The 19,945-nt window shown below is 44.7% G+C and overlaps 1 long non-coding RNA gene across 1 annotated transcript in view; it reads right to left on the bottom strand.

The window, feature by feature from the left end:
* Positions 1–15,516: 15,516 nt before the first annotated feature.
* Positions 15,517–19,945, bottom strand: part of LOC146775878 (uncharacterized) — a 108,848-nt gene continuing 104,419 nt past the window's right edge. Inside the window, exon 5 of the long non-coding RNA XR_014972310.1 lies at positions 15,517–15,610. This is a non-coding gene — a long non-coding RNA (uncharacterized LOC146775878). The remainder of the gene's footprint in view (positions 15,611–19,945) is intronic.

Genomic DNA, 19,945 nt, shown 5'->3' with positions numbered 1-19,945 from the left:
TTGGTGAATTTACGCTGCCTACTTGATCGAACTATCCGGGAAAAGGCAGCAGCAGAGTACCACAACAATAAGGCTCACCAGTATGAATATGGGGAAAATATTTGATGGGTGTTAGCTTACCGGATCGCTGAAAAGAGGCACAGAAATATCATTAAGTGTGTCAAGTATAAAGATGGCATCTTGCATTCTGACCCACAAGATATAGGTAGGCAATTCATGACTTTTATAAAGATCTGTATGACCACACAGCTCCAGTTATTCAACCTTTGTTCGATGAATATATACAGAGGGCCGATCTGCCTTGTATGGAGCACTACCCAAGGCAAATATTGGAGGGGGATTTTACTATTCAAGAACTCAAATTTGCAATTAAATCCCTGCCCTCAGGAAAGGCAGCGGGGGAGGATGCTATTCCCTTGGAGTTTTATAAATCATTCAGTAAAACACTCCTTCCCCTATTATTGATTCTGGTGGGGGTGATGCTCCAGATTCCCGGAAGTCTAGTAATAGCATCATTTTTTATACAACAGGCCCCTGGTGAGAGTGGATCCTACAGCCCTATCTCCCTAATTAACTCAGATGGAAAAATATTCGCTAAGGTTCTTGCTGTGAAATTGGCCCCTCTGGTCCAGTATATTGTCTCTCCACACCAACACAGCTCTGTACCCGGCAGAGACACTACCTGCCATGCAAATTCTGCTGTGGCGTTTGATGTGGCTAGAACCACTAGCAGCAGTGTGGGTATGATACTACTAGACGCAGAGAAGGCCTTTGACCGGGTCATATGGGCTTTTCTCTGGTCAAACAACATAATGTAGTGAGATGCACACCGGCGTACTCAAGAATTTAGAATCATGTACTCCTTCAAACTGTCTTTGGCGTGCAAGCATGATTCGCGCTCCGTCCAGTTGCGCGTAACAACATTAACAAAACACATTGACACCTCGTTCGGTGCCGCTTCAAGATGCACAGCCGTTAAAGAATGAATCCAATCAATCAAAAATTGCTACTTCTTAACTTGTTAGTTTGTCCATAATTTACTCCATATCTTTTTTTCTTCTTAATTATTCAATCCATTTTACTCATTCCAATCAAAACGTAGGAAGCGTTCTGGTTTCCACATGCCACATCTTTATTAAAAGTGACCCAATGCATTTCGGGATAAAATCCCTTCGTCAGGGGTATCTAGAATACAAAATTAATATTGAAAAACGTTGACATCATTATGCCGTCTTGATACAATAACGCAGAGTTGTCAATGTGTCTACCTGTGTTATCATTGCAGCAACATATGCATAAGTGTCCATCTACCTCCATCATAGCAATATATAATCTTTCTGCTTCACATAACGACCATCACCCCAAGCTTAGTCCTTAAACCTTCCACCTACTTTGCGTAATTCTTGATTCTCACATCTACTTTCAACCCGTACTTTATAAAGCTTTACGCAACAAAAACGCTTACCGTGGCACATGCATCATTACGATTTTAAAATAAGCCAAGTTCGCTCGTAAGCCCTGTTCCTGAGCACATCTCAACAACGCGCCACAGCCCCGGTTTACTTATAGGTTAAACTGAATCAGCTCCTGGAGACTGGTGCATTGTATGTCCCACGTCCCTGATTCTCCCCAGGTGAATGACCACGTGCACACTAATCGACAAGCCCGCCCCACACTGAAAACGAACTTCTGATTTAACCCTTTGATCCAGTGTTGTGTGAAACTACAATTCCCAGAACCTCACGCCTCGGGTCTTATCTCACTCTTCCAGCCCAAATTTAAACTGGCATAGTCGTTAATAGATGATACATACTGATAACTAGTATCGTTTAAAACATGTCATAATAACAAATTCACTTTGATTGTTGTTTATGAACAACTGATTAATGCAAAATGTTGATCTCGTTTTTGATGTCAATACGCTTCCATTGTGGCCGAAAAAAACCCGCTTTTCTCTGGTCAGTCATGTCAGCGGTTACCTACAGATTGCTCTTCCAGGTTAGGTCTATATACAAGAATCCTAGTGCTAGGCTAAATCTGGTAGGGTATAGCTGACTCCCATTTTGTATTCATAGGAGAATGTGTCAGGGCTGTTCGCTTTCTCCGTTATTGTTTTTTCTTCATATATTTCTTTTTACGAGTTTTATATAGCGCGAACTTGACCCGAAGGTATTGGGTATCAGAGCGCTTTACATAGCACCAGTTGCGTTACATGAGAACACATTCATTTCTTTGGTGTTTTTTTTGTTAGGCATTGAACCTAAAATAAATAAATAATAAAAATAAATATTGCACCCCCATCTTCGGTTACTTATCTCTAACTTTCCGATTTGGCCGATCATTTCTAACGGGGTAGAACTGAAAATCAGTGCTTATGCAGATGCCCCTGGGAAGCTATTGATCAAATCTCTGCCGAGGTGGATAGGTTTGGAGCAGTCTCCTGTTATAAACCTAATCTTCTAAAAACGCAGGTTCTGCTTAGCTGCCATGCTGAGATCCCAATCCCCAGAACTTTTACAGTAGCCACTTATCTTTGGGTTACAATTTGCGCTAAATTGGATCGTACTGTTGTTTTGAACTATGAGTCCCTTTTTCAACTAGTTAGTAAAAAGTTGCGGTCATGGAACCATCTCCTAATCAGCCTAATAGGTCAGTGACCATTGTTAAGATGAACATCCTTCCCAAATTTCTTTATTTGTTCTGGGCAATTCTGTTCTGAGTCCCAGATTCATTTTTCAGCAACTTGTGGGGGTTTGTGGCAGTTTTATTTGGGGCAATAAGAGAGTTAGGCAGGCAATCCGCTACTTGAAATTTAAACCCAATCAAGGTGGTTCTTGACTCCCTGATTTCGACATCGCAGCCAGAGCCAGCAGAGTGGCCAGAACTGGGTATGAACCATACTCAAGCCTTCCTCAACAACGCTGCGGTCCCTATTCACTGTCTTGTCCAGTCCTGGTCATCAGTAAGGAGTGGCTGGAGCGGTTGGCTGAGTCTTGTGTTGCAGAAGCAGCCTTGCTAGGCCCAGGTGCAGCTTGCGACCAAGGCGATCTCCCCCCCTCCCCTAGAGAGCAGCCCACAATCCATACCCACAATTATTAGCATGTTTGTGCCCCGCCCCTCCCCCGGTCGCTATATACAAGAAAGTAAGCAACATACAGGGGAGGTGAGGTGGCACTTTGCAGGACTGGAGGCCTGGAAACAAATAATAAAAAACTAAAGGACTCAACATATCACCAATAAAACAAGTGTGCAACTTGCTATTTGGAGAAGCAATTATATTTACCATCCCTACACTTTTTGCGCAGCATAATCAGGGTGCGGTCTGACAAAATGAGAGTATAGGCCACGAGCCCAATAAAAGGAAGCAGGAGTCGAAGACAGGGGAGACAGTGGCAAAAAGCATTGGCACCGCCAATAGGTCTCACCTTTGGGACCTTATAAGTGTTTAGTCATGCAGCACATTATCACCCACTGGGCAGATTTCTGTAATGGAACTAGTACTTATGTGAAGTGCTTTGATACCTTCATTCACGCTACATAATGCAAAAAATAAAAAGGAATGAAAGGAGAAGTGCTTGCAGATATCTGAGGTGGGGGAGCGAAAAGATGCACTCTGTAGAGTTACACTGTGCCTACCTGCTGTAGATGTTTGGTCTTTCTCCACAACAGTTAGGGTAAAATGCTGATTGCTAACATTCTTCTATTTTGTTTAACCAGAAGCTTGATCATCCGGTCAACAAATGGTTAAGCATCACAATGTAGCTATTTACTGAAACCCCACGAGGATCGTTCCCTTCCTCCCCAAGACATGAGTGGTCTTTAAGGAGCTTTAACTACTGTAGCAGCTGCTTGTTGCCTTCCAGGGTAGGCTTGTTGGCCAAGGCCCGCTTATTAGACGGTGCTGACGATTCCGTTGAAAAGTAAGATGTCACCGTAATTGATTTAGTTTCTGTTCCTTTGTGTTTTAGAGAAAATGAAAGCCCCCCCCTATGGAGGTGGGGTGGAGGGGACGCGCCTTCTAATAAAAGCGGCAAGGTCTGGAAATGAAACCTGATCCAAAACAGATGGCAGCCTGCGCGCCACCGCTGCTAGCTGCTATTATATAATGCCAGTACCAAATCAGTACCAAATCAGAAAGCAAACACAGTATAGAAAATCAGGAGCCGAATTGAAAGGAGGCGAAAGTGAGTTATCCCAGTGTGCAAGTGAAGGCGGGGCTGGAGTATGCTGCATCTTGGTGCCGAGTAACAGATGTTTATTGCCAACCAAATGAATGTTAATTAGTCCGTCGGCCTCTAGTAGGATGAAAGGCTGAGCAGACGCGCTGGGGTTCGAACCTGCGGTTGTGCGGTCAAACATAAGATTAATAGGGTGCTTGCCTTGAAGTTAAGATTGCATTATATAATACCAGTACCAAATCAGAGAGCGAGCACAGTAGAGAAAATCAGGAGCCGAATTGAAAGGAGGCGAAAGTGAGTTATCCCAGTGTGCAAGTGAAGGCGGGGCTGGAGTATGCTGCATCTTGGTGCAGAGTAACAGATGTTTATTGCCAACCAAATGAATGTTAATTAGTCCGTCAGCCTCTAGTAGGATGAAAGGCTGAGCAGACGCGCTGTGGTTCGAACCTGCGGTTGTGATGTCAAACATAAGATTAATAGGGTGCTTGCCTTGAAGTTAAGATTGCATTATATAATGCCGTACCAAATCAGAGAGCGAGCACAGTAGAGAAAATCAGGAGCCGAATTGAAAGGAGGCAAAAGTTATCCCAGTGTGCAAGTGAAGGCGGGGCTGAAGTATGCTGCATCTTGGTGCAAAGTAACAGATGTTTTTGCCAACCAAATGAATGTTAATTAGTCCGTCGGCCTCTAGTAGGATGAAAGGCTGAGAAGACGAGCTGGGGTTCGAACCTGCGGTTGTGAGGTCAAACATAAGATTAATAGGGTGCTTGCCTTAAAGTTAAGATTGCATTATATAATGCCAGTACCAAATCAGAAAGCGAGCACAGTAGAGGAAATCAGGAGCCGTGTGTGTAAGCAGAGGCCTCGCTACCTCTGCCTCAGCCGCCACTGTCAAAACACGATTCTGCTGCCTTCCTCCTTCTACAAGTCAACAGCAATGGGCCGAGCATGACAGCGAATGCACAAGTTTCTCATTGCAAACAGAGCATTGGCAGGGCTGTGCGTGTGCTTGTGCATGTAGCATGTGAAGGAAGGGTTGGTTAAAAAGAATGGCACGAGAGAGAAGCGGGGGCGAGTGAGCACGGAAGCGCGACAAACGCACTAATTAAAAACAGATGGTGACATGACCCCGAACAAAGGGCGCCCCTGCTCGTAACCACAAGCCATAGGCCGTGGGCGGATCCATTTCTGGGAAAGGTGGGACATGCACCCACCTTTGCCCAATTGCGTGCTGTCTTTTTCGAAATAGAAAAAATGCTAAAAAAAAGTCCAGTGCGTGTGAAAAGTCCAGAGTGATTCCAAGAGGTCGTCTTCCTAGAGCAGCGCATGCACGCTGTGCTAGATTCGACCTAAAAAGCAGAATCAAAGATGCATCAGCAAAGAACTCCCCACCAGATAATTGTGACTCGGGTACAGAGAAGGACAATGATATCGCAGGAAGCCCTGGGAGTCAATCGGACATGGAAACTCTGGAAATCCTGGAAACCAGCCAGACTTTTTTCAGTCCTTGAGAGCCGGAGAAGGAAGAGTCACACCTGGCACACCTGGAGCGAGTGATATCCAGCCTGCTGAAGATGGTGACTACCACCGAACTAAAATCATGTAGCTATGCAGCCTTTGGTACCACAACTGATGGGATAAATGCGGCTGCAAAGGAAAAGACCACTCAAATCCCTATGTCACCTGGTATAGTTATTCTAAAGCACCAGCACCTCCCACCTTGGCCGACTACAGAAGACCTGGCTGCTGAAGAGCCATGCAGCCATACTACTAAGGGGGTCGAGAGTTCTGCGGACTGGCATAATACCCAGATATCCCTTGTAGAAGCACACGTGCAACCGCAGGGTTGCAAGCTCAGCCTAGAAATAATTAAATCTCCTGAGCCCGCCTATTGCTCTTTCCCAGTGTTTAAGAACAGCAAAGCTGCGGGGTCTTAACTGCTGAATGGCAGCTGTAGTACTAGCGAACCCTGTTCTGTGCAGATACTGGAGGATGGCTGCACAACTCCCCTGACCCGGCATCCAAAGGGCATGGCTGGGCTGGAAGTACAAAATGGAGCTGCCCAAAGGGTGACCAACACCAACAAATTGTGGGTAGCTAAACTGAGCTCTATGCAAGTGACAATAATGGTCCTTAATCATCACACTAATAAAATGAGCATCCATGTGGATCTACTCAATACCTTGGCAGTCTTTGTGTCGGGTACCGATGACAAGCTTGAAAAACTAAATGCCCTGATCACATAGGTGTAAGCGAACAAGGAAAACAATTCCAACACTTGTTCTTGCAAGGAGGTGATCGACAGGTTGGTGCAACTCCAGATGATTTTTGAGGGAGTACTGGAAGAGGTAAAAGCTAACCCCGCACCAAAAAGCGCACATTTGAGTCCAACTATATGCACTATATCCGATAAACAGATAGCCACAGAGCCTATGGTACATCAAGATTCACCTTGCAAGAGGGAAAGAAGAGAGGCCTCGCCAATCAAGGAGTCAGGAGGTGTTGGGGTGGGGTGGTAGGAAACACCTAGCCCACAATGGGGCGCAGTCAGTGCATCTATTCAGTGTCTGGACATAACTCCTTTACCCATACACCATATGAAAAGGGAACAGAAGCGAGAAAGGAAGACCAGGAATAATGCCCTTCTCAAGGCCACCAGCACTGTAATTCCAAATTCAATCCAGCCCTCTAAGCAGGGAGAGGCCAATGTGGAGAGCCCTCACCCAGTAGCAGAGGACCCTAGGCCAGTTGAGCAGGCTCCAGTAATGGATGAAAGGCCCATATCTGCAAATGAGACAATCCTACAAGGGAAGGAGGGCAATAAGAACGATAGCCCAGTAACAAAGTCAAGGGAAGAGCCAAACCAAATAGTGAACAATGAAGACACCACTACCCCTGAGGCTCGTAGGCCATTATCGTGTAGGGAAATAGCCCCCCGTAAATGTGGTGGGATGTCCAGGTGGCAAACTGAGTTAGCAACCTCGGGTCAAACATTAAAAAAGGTTTTCATTGGAAACTGCCCCAGCCCCCCAGGCAACGGGCAGGCTCAGTGGAACATCAGGAGCAAAAGGCCTCAACATATCACCAATAAAACAAGTGTGCAACTTGCTATTTGGAGAAGCACTTATATTTACCATCCCTACACTTTTTACGCAGCATAATCAGGGTGAGGTCTGACAAAATGAGAGTACAGGCCACAAGCCCAATAAAAGGAAGCAGGAGTCGAAGATAGGGGAGACAGTGGCAAAAAGCATTGGCACAGCCAATAGGTCTCACCTTTGGGACCTTATAAGTGTTTAGTCATGCAGCACATTATCACCCATTGGGCAGATTTCTGTAATGGAACTAGTAGTTATGTGAAGTTACCATGCCAAACCTAAGGCTGGTTGCCGGGGAGATAATAGCTCCACCCCAGGAAGTTTCCAATTCCCATCTCACCACGCGCAGTTTAGTCACTGTATACACACTCCAGCACTTTATGTGCTCGTTGAGCAGCCAATCTGTTTATGACAATGCCTATGGTTTGCACCTGGGACTTTATACTTCCCTAGGATGATTTAATCCCTGCTTTGCTGGTTTCAGTTATCTTAAAAAAGCCCTGCCAAGTACTTTGGTATTTTTATGGCTTTTAATGAGCTCACAAGATATTGCTAACATAGAACCAACTTGCCACCTTATGTGCCTTCTGGCATTTTGGGGCGGCTGCTAGTTAGCCCAGTGCAGGGAGGCATTTTTGTCTTTTTAAGTGGTAGGTGCCTGGGCCCACAACAACCGAGACATTATGGAAAAATAGAGCTGGTTTTATATCAAGCATTATTATTATTGTGTGTTTAGAATTGATTTTTAATGGCTGCATGTTCATACATACTATTAAGCATTTATGGTTTTAATTGACTAATAATCTAATTTCTGACTTACTGACTACGGTCCTTATGAGCAGAGTTGTCCTTGGGTTGGTGACAGAAGTCTGATCCAAGGGGTGGAATGGGCCGCAAGACCTTGTTGGGCATGGTGGTAATGTCTGCCTACTGGAATGCATCTGTGAGTAAGTTAAGGTTGGGTGTTGCACAGATAGGGGTCCACGGATGAGAAAGGTTCCCCATGGGCCAGTTTAGTGGCTCAGGAGAGTATAGACGGAGAGATCCAACTGATTTCAGAGAGGCGTAGAACTGACAAGTGCCCAGACGTAACATGGCCTTTGTCCATGTACTATTGCCTAAGCAGGGAGGCCCATCAAGGTATTGATTAGTCCACCCTGGCTTTTGGCTGGAGGGAGGTTGTGTTGGATTTGGCATTCTCTGAACGGTCACCCCTGATCTTTTTGCCTTCCTCCTTCTATTCTTCACTTAATTCGTTTTTGCTGGCCTTAGGAATCTGTGCATTTAACGGCTGCTAAACAGTGCTAAAGTGATTGTGCTCTCTCCTCTAAACATGGTAAAATTGACTTATTCCCAATTGGCATATTTAATTTACTTAGAGGCAGTGGCGGCTGCTATTTACCGAGGTTGGAGGACGGTGGGGGGGAGGAGGGGGAGTGTAAATTAAAATAATAAAAAATAAAACACTTACCTTCAGGCCGGCCACATGGCCGCCTCTCGGTCCACTTGCTGCCACCGCCTTTTGCTCCTGGGAAGCAGGAACCAGGAAGCACCCAGGCTTCTGACTCCCCTAGCCAATCACAATGCTGCAAAGCAGCGTTGTGATTGGTCTGAGCGCTCTGGTTGGGCGCTCAGACGGGGAATGGGGGCCTGGCATGTTCTGCACCCAGGCTATAATGCAGCCTGGGTGCAGATCATGCAAAGTGCACATGACTGTTATGGTTGGCCCTAAAGGGCTGGCCAAACTGTTATGCGCACTTTAGAGTGGGCAACCACCCCTCCTCCTGGCCACTGCCCTGGCCTGGCAGCCCCACACCGCACCACCCACACCAGGAAACGGAAACCTAAAATGATAATAACACTGGTTATTATAATTTTACTTTTCTATAACCACTGTGTGACGCTCCTCTGCATTAGCGGAGGAGCCGCCCCTGCTTAGAAGTCCCTATTAAAGTGGCACTACATGCGCTTAGGGCTTGTAAATTAAATGCTACTAGTGGGTCTGCTGCACTGATTGTGCCACCCACTTAAGGAGCCCTTTAAACATGTCTCAGGCCTGCCACTGCAGCCTGTGTGTGCAGTTTTAGATTGCCATTTCGACCAGGCAAAATAAACCTTTTGCCAGGTCAAAACCTTTCTTTTAGGTCTAGCCTGAGCAGCACATGTGCTGCTCTGCGAGGCATGCTATATTCAGGTATGGATTTGAAGCTCTGCCCATGTTTTTCATTGGCTTGTGTCATTGACCCCTGTAAACTGTGTTTTTTAATTGGTCTATAGGCTTAATAGTCCCTCTTTAGTACCGCCTTCTCTTATTTTGTAACCTCTCACGAGGACACACCCTGTTAAGTACGTTGTTACTCAGTAGGCTTTAATTACAGCCTCCAAGAATTATTTTCAAATAGCTGTGTCCTGCCTGCAGTTGCAGGCAGGACAGCTCTCTCCTAACGCTTTAACATCTTTATAGCAAAGGCACCAAACGCATTTACAATGCAATTGGTCTCGCATTTGTGAGAGTTTAAGCTATTGGCATTGTAAATGACAATAACTTTTATATATTGGTTTTAAAAACAACACATAAATAAATGGCATTGTCATTTACAATGCCAATAGCTCAAACTCTCAAATGCGAGACCTATTACATTGCAAATGCTTGTTAATACATGTAAGTCACCACTAGGGTAGACCCTGGACAGCCCAGAGGGCAGGATGAAATGTATTTAAAAAGTTGAAGATGTACTTTTAAGTTTTACATGTCCTGGTAGTGAAATACTCTTCAATTAGTTTTTCACTACTCTAAGGCCTATCTCTTGCATAGGCTAACATTGGAGTTAGCTTATTACGATTTATAAGAGTAATTTCCAAATGGGTAGAGATAACCAGTTCATGGTTGGTGTCTCTGGAATCACAATTTAAAATCCTAACTTATGGTGAAGTCGGACTTTAAATTTAAATTCTGAAAATGCCACTTTTAGAAAGTTGGTATTTTCTCGCCCTAGCAGTTTAGTGCCTGTAGCCTGTCTCTGGTCAGATGACTGGGTGTAGCTGACAGTTGAGCTTTGTGTATTCCTCCTAGACAGCGAGACACAATAGGGAGCTTATGTGTTTCTGGATGGGCCATGACTGGCAAGACGGGAGGAAAGAGCTGGGCACAGCCCTACTTACACCTGAATAGGCTGTGTCCTGTTTACACACACAAAGGGCTACATACCCCCTGTAGTTAGTCTGGATCAAGGGCAGGGAAGGCAGGATGTTGGGGGACTTCAAAGGGAAACTTCTAGAAACGTGTCCCCCACTTCAAAGGCACAACTGGGCCTCAGACACCTACTCTTCAGTACACGTCTGGTCCTGTGGATACTCTGCCAGGAAGAAGGACTGCTAAAAGACTGTCACTCTGCTGGACTGCTGCGCTAAAGGAACTGCTGCCCTGCTGTGCTGACCTGCTGACCTTTTGCCTGGGGAAGAAGAACTAGACCTGCAACTTCATCTTGAACCCAGGAACCCAGTGTGACTGCAAGGGCTAGTCTATTTGCCTTCTGATCTGAGAATAACTTCTTTGGGATTGTATCCGACCTGCACTCTATCGTCGTTAGCCTAAACTTTTGCCTTTGACCCAGTCCAGCACAACCAGATATCCAGAGTTGGTGCTTTGTGCCTTTCGGAGCTATATTCACATTATTCTTTAGAATTATATAACTCCGGTTCTGCTGATTGGATTTTCTGCGTTTTGGTCTTGTTTTATTTATTACATTTTGCTCTGATTGTCTAACTAGGTGTGGGATCCTTTAGTGTGGTGTTTTCACTTTTTCCACACTTTACACATTGCTTCTAAGTTAAGCCTGACTGCTCTGTGCCAAGCTACCAGGGGGTTAAGCACAGGTTAATTTGGGATTTGCGTGTGCCCTATCATGACCAGGATTATGGCTGCTGCTTGACTAGGGCTCACACCCCAGTCAACCAGTAACCCAATTTATCATACTATGTACTGCCTTTCAAATAGAATATAAAAATACAATACAATTATAGCTTATGTTTAAAGAGGTGAGACTTATCTTGTGAGTCAACTATAAGAATAAAAACAGTAACAGTTCTAGTTAGTGAGAAATTCATATGGACCACGCCAAGAACGATTCAGAGCTAGAAATAAATTCAAACTGGCAGAAGTACTACAAATCAAAAAACTTCTGATAGCATTTTAATGCACCGAATATCCTTGTTAGAACTTTGTTCCTCACTTCTTAGGAGAACCCTGAAGTTATTCAACCGCCATATTAAAAAAATATTTTGAAGTGTTATTTAGAGTTCAGAATAATTCAAGCGGTCAAGGGCCCAAATGGGAGTGCCTGTTAAACCTCTGTAAATTAGGGATACTACAAAATATCTCCTATTCAAATCATATTACACAAGCCCCCCTATTTAGATGTTTAAGAATGGGAAGGCACGATATTCAAAATATTATTCCGTGTCGAACACTATATGATCATATCTACACTGCTGGGCCTATCACTAAGACGAAAAGCAAAATGTATATTTTTTCAAAGGCAGAGAAAAATGCTCCAGAACATTTATTACCCACCAATGTTAAACAGATAAGGAACAATTTTGATTAGTTAATCATTTCAATTCCTTTTGTTTGTTTTTGCCTCAGATCTGCAAAAGGCAGCAGAAATTCCTTCAACAATATGGCCTATTTGCGGGCTTAATAAAAGATTTAGGCCTGTTTTTATTAAGGATAGCGCAGATGGTCTCATGCCTTGCACAGGTTGTGCTGCGCCTGCAGCTTTACAACAGTTAGTAAATAAACACGGTGTATGTGGCTTTGTGCAATGGAGGCGCGTGAGCAAAAGCCTAGTAAATAATTCCTTTGGTGGCACAATTTGATGGTACAAAATCCTAGTAAATTACCCTTTTCAGGGTTTACCAAAACATCTGTAGCAGATATTCGATTCAGCTTGGAATTTATTTGCGCCTACTTCCATTAATCCAGTGACAACAATTCGAAAATCTTTTTTTCTTTCACTTTATCTCATCGTTTCCCCTCCAATGCAGGCTCCAAGATCAGAATTCAATGTTCTAACAATAAATGGTATGGCAGCTCCCTGTCCAGTCCTGTCTTGGATGTGACTTTAGATAGGAATATGAATGGAAGGTAAATCGTCTGATTATGCTCCCTACCCCGGTCCACCTCGCTCCTCCGTAACTGATACCAGGGATATCATCATACACTGTGACCTATGGGGGGTGGGGAACGTGGAAATGCTCACCATAACCTGTTTCCACCTGAGATTTCGTCTGCTTTCCGTAGCATCAAGCCTTTGGGTGCGACCTAGAAACCTCCCAATGGTGCCATTAACTCCTGTTATATCAGTACCGGTAACTCCCATCAGGAATTAAAAGGGTACTTGTAATAATGTATGAAGCTTCAAGAGGTGTGACATGTCATAACTCTACAATCCTTAAGTCTATTTAATTTATAGAAAGATACTGCTAAAACAGCAAAGAACATTCAGTATGCTGAAATCATTATTTTGGGCCAGGACAAGAAATATCTATTTGGCTTCACGTCCTTACAAGCCTATGACCATGGACCGCCTACTTCTTGAGCTTAATCCTGGACAAGAGGAGTATTTGGATACAATGTGTTCACCCAAGAAGTGCATTTTGGGCCCGAGTTACAAAAGCAAGAAGGTTATCTAAGGGAGTTTTGCAGTTGCCGCACAACAGCAAAAATGTGGTAGATATCCTGGCTGCCTTATTTAGAACACATATACATATATATAAATATATATATATTCACTTAAAAAACCATAGGTTTCACACATGTTATAGTTAGCTGGACATTTCACTCGTGAAAAACCATTGAAATTCCCCTGTTATAGTTAGTGCAGGCAACTATAACTCACGCGACCGCAATCCTCTGCTGATGACGTCAGATATTACATCACTGTATTTAGACACTTATTTACCCATGTCTTCTTCCATTAATTTTTAGCTATACATATATTACAAATATTTTTTTTTCAGAAAGACACATATGTCATCAGTGATGTAATATCTGACGTCATCAGCAGAGGATTGCGGTCGCGTGAGTTATAGTTGCCTGCACTAACTATAACGGGGGAATTTCAATGGTTTTTCACGAGTGAAATGTCCAGCTAACTATAACATGTGTGAAACCTATGGTTTTTTAAGTGAATTTGCAAGGTTTTTTAAATGCTAATTCCTAACTATAACGTGTGTGAAGCCTATGGTTTTTTCAGTGAATTTGTACGTTTTTTTAAATGCTAAGTTATGTATTTTTGTAAATTGTTTTTAAGGTTTTTCACGGTGCGCGCCTATAGATATATATATGCTTTTAAATGCTATTTTCTCAGGAAATACTGAACAGATTTACACCAGACCTGCAAAAGGCACATCCCTGACCTGAGGACTACCTCTCTGCCAAATTTCAAGTAATTCTGTACAGCCGTTCGGGCTGTAGCTTGGACTAAAGGTCCTATGGAAAAATGCATGGGGAAAACGCGTTTTGGGACCCCCCCTTTTTCTCAGCTCCCGCTTGACGAATCCCCCCGAGACTTTCAGGGAAGGAGCGGAGCGGAGCGCCCCACCTATTTTGAAAATTTCGCGAGGATTCGTCAATCGGCGCCAAAGTTATTCCAAATAGAATGTTGCGGATTTCCTATGGAAACACGATCCTAACTATAACTATCTACTAGCGACCGCCAGTAGATAATATATATATATATATATATATATATATACACATTCTAAATAGGATGGGCGGGACATCCTCCAACTTTTGGTGGAAGTCTTACATTTGCCAAACTCTAAATAACCTCCTAGGTCACTTCTTAAATTATACCTGTATTTAGTAAAATTCCCTTTCCAAAGAAACGTAACTTGCAACTGCCTCAAGGAAAAGTGTGTGGAATTCACTAACAAGACACATACCACTCTTTTCATATCAATACGTTGCATTTAGTGAAAATATTTAAAATACACCATTTTAGATTTTGAAAATATACAAATTTTTTAATTGTTTTTAAAGTTCCCATATTCTCTCACTTAAAAATACAGTTTTTCCGAACATGTCTTTTCTTTCTTCATGGACCATGTGAAGATTTGCTCTTTTCCATACTTTCTGCAGCAGCTATATGTTGACCTTCCAGTTGTAACTTAAGTGTAGGTAATGCACTTCAAATAAGCATATGAAAAAAACTGCAGCTGATTGAGTATGAAGCATATATGTGTGGGATTTCTCTAACCACTCTGCTGGCAATCCAACTCCCTACAGCCACCGTAACCACTTCACTCTACGACCACCACCATAACCACAACCATCATTCTAACCACTACCAACACCACCCTAACCACCATCACCCTACCCTAAAATACCACCACTTTATACACTCTCCACCACTCTACCACCACCCTAACCCCCACCTTACCACCACTACCCCCTACTTCCTCCCTACCAGTACCCTAACCACAGCCACTCTACCCTACCCACCACTGTCCTAACCACTATCACTCTACCCACTTCCATCCAATCCTAACCACCACCATCCTAACCACCAACCTACCACTACCACCCTACCAGCTTAACCCTAAAAACCACCACCGCGCTCACAAGAACACCACCCCCATTACCACCTTTTTTATGTACTCATTTGTGCAATAATCTACCAGGAAGAATATGAGAGGGTCTTCACACTGCCCTCTGAGACTGTTACTTGGCGAAACGCGCATAACCATACTTCCTGTCCCTTGGAACCCAATCGAATGAGGGACTGAGGGGGGGACGCTGGGGGCTCCAATCCCATTCCATGGATCCGGGAATTGTTGCAGAATTGCTTAATCATTGGATGCTTTTGGAGCCGGTCATACACAAATTAAATATCTTAAACCACCCGTGAAAGTTAACTAAACTAAAAGACCAGATCCCATATGTCCCAAAAATCAAGCCTCTTTAGTCCCTCCATGTTCTTATCCAGCTTTCTCACCCTACGTATCGAATCCAACCATTCCCTCATGGACGGGGGGAGTGAAGTTATCCACTTAATACAGATCTCACGCCTAGCTAGTTGTATCAACATAAACAGCAGATGTTTCTGTTTCCTTTCCAAGCTGACCCTTACCTCCCCCTCCCCGTTCAATACCCCAAAGATACATAAAGACATGCTCACCTCCATATTTATGGCCAAAGTTGTTAATACCTGGAGGCTGGGACAGCGGAAAAACATGTGGAGATCGTCTGCTTCTTCCTCCCCACACTTAGGACAACATTTGACCTCCTGCCTGTTCATCTTTTTCAGCTTTTTTGGCGACCAGTAGGCCCTATGTGTCGTAAACAAATGTTTTTTTCTGAGAGGGGCAGCACTAACAACATACCATAGCATAGACATCGATACTTGCCAGAGGTTCTGTATGTCTCCCGATGATAAGTCTGTCCTCCAGATTTCCATGGGAAGAACAAACTTCTCGTCTCCGGCTTGTACGAACAGCCAATACTACTCTGACACCTCCTTCTTTTGGCCAGGATTCTTTAAAAAATTTGCTCTCAAGGTCTCTATTTCCTGCCTCGCCCTCTGGCAGCGAATTTGACCAGCTAATCAATTAGTAGAACTTGAATCTGGAGATGTTCCCATTTGACAGAGATGATATTTGTTCCGAAGCCCACTAAAGTTTTCCCTTCAAGTTGCTGGTTCCATCTTGTTACCCCTGCTTCTGCCAATGAGGTTGAGAGTTTGTCCTTTAGACACTCAGGGGTACCTGGAGAGGCCCAAATTGGAGCGTAGCTGCTATAGTACGGAATCCACCCTGCCCTTCTAATTTGAAACCATAACTTACTAGCTGCATGAACGATCTTTAGTTTTATTTTTTTGAAATATTTTGGATGTCCGAATTTAAACAAAAACCCATCCTCCTCTGACTTAGTCATGGCTTGCAGATACGTAGGATATTTACAGTAGTCCTGCATTAAAATTCTCATTGTCTTAAATTGAAAGACCTTGCAGTACTGGAACATATCTGGGCTAGCGATTCCCCCCTGAAGTTTCCCCATACGAAGCTTCTTCCATGCAATTCTAGGGGCCTTAGATGCCCGATAAAACTGGTCAGCACTCCCTGCAGTTTACCGAACTAAGGCTTCTTGAATTCTAGAGGTATTGATGCGAAAAGAAAGGTAACCTTGGGTAATATTGACATCTTAAAGATGTTTGAGCTACCTAAGAAGGAGGGTGGATGTCCTGCCCAAGACCTTAATAGCTTCTTAGTCTCGCCTACTAACTTCTCAAAATTCAAACGTGGTACCTCTTCGTGATTTTTGTACACCATAATGCCTAGGTATTTCATTGAGTTTTTTACCAAGGGATTATTACTCCGGGAGTTCCACTTCATCACCTCAGTTTTCTGCCAGTTAGTCTGGTAGCCCGAGACCTCACCAAATTTACCCATGATCTCTGATATTATTGGTAACGAAAGCGCCAAGTTGGTCGCACCGTTAACACCTTATCCTATCTACCACTACCCTACCTGCCACAACCATCACCACTACTCTATCCTAACTACCACCACCCTACCCTAGCCACCATCACCCTACCAACTGCCACCAAATGACCCTAACCACCACCCCACCCTACCCACAACCACCCTAAACACCACCACTGCTGTAACACCCACCCTCCCCTAACCACCACTCAACCCTATACACAACCACCTAACCTATCACCATGACCACCCCCACCACCACCCTACCCTAAACACCACTGCTGCCCTAACCACAGTCACCCTCACCATAAGCTTCACTACCTTCACCACCACCATCTTACCATCGGCACCACCCAAACTATGATCAGCACCCTCACCACATCCACCACCCTCAACACCAACACCCTCACTACCACTACCCTCGACTCCACCACCCTCACCACCATTCTAACCATCACCACCACACTACAATTATTATCCTACCACCACTGTCACCACCAGCACCCTCCCCACCACACCCCTCACCACCATCCTAGCCACCACCACCATCCTACCACCACCCTCACCAGCCTTACCACCATCATCCTCACTACCACCACCCTAACCTTCATAACCTAACCACCTCCCCCCTTTCACTAAACATTCCTGTAGAAGTCCTTCGTTTTTTAACAACCATTTGCAATTCATTACGAGATTGTTGTTACCGTGGAAAGTTGTGCCTACGCTTCCATTCGTTTGCTCTAGAGCTAATTGTTCTTGCCTGAAACTGTGCCTCTAGGTAAGAACAAATTACATGTAATCTATAGTTATCTATCGACCTGTCGACTCTATCCATGGAAATCAATATGTGAATGTTGAGAATGAACTCTTTGGTAAGACATTGCTGTGAACCCTACGGCGAGTGTTCGCTGGGCAGATTCACCTTTGCATAAACTTCCTATTTGATTGCCTTGTACTTTTTATTTAATATGTAATGGGAATAAGAAAACTTAGTGTTAATCGTATTACATGGCATGCTTCTAATAAAGCAACCTACAAACGCAGTCAATCCGGCTTCACAGGCTGATTGTGTGGGCTTTCCTTCTTGTGTTTGACCCTCCTGTGCAGTGGCAGCACCTTCGCTAAGGCGGAGGAGCGTCACCCCACTGCTCCGCAGCAGGAAACATAAAATGACAATAGCTTGCATTGTTATCATTTTAAGTTTCCTCCTGCTGCTGCAGATTTCTGGACGGGCGCCCAAAACAGTCATGTGCACTTCCAATACTCTCCATGCAGGCTGCATTACAGGCCCCCATTCCCTGGCTGAGCCCGGACCCACGGCGCTCAGACCAATCCCAACACTGCATTGCAGCATTGTGATTGGCTATAGGGATCCTTGGAGCCGGGTTCTTCCTGCTGGTTCCTGTATACGGACGGAGAAGAGGCGGCAGCCGGCCATCACAGGTAAGTGTCTTTTTTTTTGTTGTATTCACTCCTGACCCCCTTGCCCCCGCCTCACCAGCTGAGTCCAGCAGCAGCCGCTACTGCTCCCCTGCAGGTTCGCCTTTTCAGACAAGACCTTTTTTTCTTTTTGGCAGGGGCGCTGGGGCGTTGCCCACTGATGCCACATGGCTCCATTCACGCCTAAATTTGTTTAATAATAACACACGCAGTCTCGTGCAGCAGTCGCGCTGAAACGCTAATAATTAGCATTTCAGCACGACTGCTGTGCGAGACTGCGAGAGTTATTATTAAACGAATTTAGGTGTGAATGGCACCATGTTAATTGTAAATTGTCCCTGACCGGGACACGTCACACCCCCGAGGCAATCAGACGGTGAAGGCTGAAGGTTTGCGGGCCTGCGGCAGCATTTGAGTGACAGTCTCTCACTGTAAATGACAGCGAGGCAGCGGCAGTGGTGAGCATGTTCGGTTTTGGGCAGGTCATTTTTATGGCCAGCCACGAACATGCGCATAAGCCACTACTACTACTCTTCCCATTAGGAGAGCGAGGGACCCGAGGGTTGCTTCATGCAGCAGCCCCTGGTCTCCTAACGGGCGGGGAGTATCCCTGCTCTAGCCAATCCTGGCGCTGCTAATGCAGTGTCTGGATTGGCTGAGAGGGGTTGCCAGCCACTCCGAAGAGGTTGAAGGTAGGCGATAAACTCGGGAGTTGGGAGTCGGACCCCGGCCCATGAGCAGAGGCGGCGTGGACCCGGCAAGTTTTCTTAATAGTTTATTTTTTAAACCCCCCACCCCCGCGAGTTTGTAAGTCATGCTCTGAGTCACACTCTCGGGCCTGCCTTCCTGGTGTGTTATGTGCAGCTTTGTGTGTGCGTTCGAAAGCGTCTCAGTGTACAGTTGATTCAGTTTCAGAATTACAATGTTTTGAAGGGCTTACTCTCGCGCTGATGATATATTAGCAATGTGTACATTTGAATTTACAAGCTCTCCTGGTGTGGGCGGTGCATTCGTTGTGTCAGTTTCCTGCTAACACGCTGAGGCACTGGTTGCGCCTGCTGTTGGTCCCTGTATTGTGGAATCTAAATAAAAGTTTGTTTGTAAACTTACCTTCCAGCGTGCAACACAAACTTAACCAACATTTGGTTCTACTGACTTTAATATTGCATTAACTTAATGTTCTTATTGCTGCTTGTATCGAACACATTACAGATATTCATCAAATCTATCATGTGTGTTTGTTGCATCATGTCTGTTTAATACCTCATGCCTGCTTGAGATAGAGCCCTCTGCTTACCCAGAGACTGCAAGTGGGCCATGCTCGTAGGGTGGCATTACATTCTTTGGACATTTGCCTTATAAATGTGCTGGTTACATCATGATTGAACATTTGGTGGTGCCTACTGCGGGGAGGGGGCTAATTATTGGCTTATGTTCCTTTTTTATTTAAAAAATTGGGCTTGTGACTAGCCTCCTTAAAAAATGCCATACCTCCGCACCCTCCATCCACCCTCCCCCCTCGGGACCAAGCCCAGCCACACCACTCACAAACCTCACCAGCCGCCACTGCTTTTTGGATAAGCATTCTATAAGAGTGCATGTGTTTTCCGGCTGACTCCCTCATGTACTTCTCTTCACCTCTCCATTGCCCATGTTGCTCTCGTCCGTGTGCTTCTCCCCACGCCCCTACATGTTGTGTTTGCACTTGTGTACTTCTCTCCTCACATTGCTTTCTTGCCCCTG

Source organism: Triturus cristatus, chromosome 12, assembly GCF_964204655.1.
Source record: "Triturus cristatus chromosome 12, aTriCri1.1, whole genome shotgun sequence".
Taxonomy (NCBI): Eukaryota; Metazoa; Chordata; class Amphibia; order Caudata; family Salamandridae; genus Triturus; species Triturus cristatus.
The sequence above is the reverse complement of the archived record's forward strand: the minus strand, read 5'-3'. Positions and strand labels throughout refer to the sequence as shown.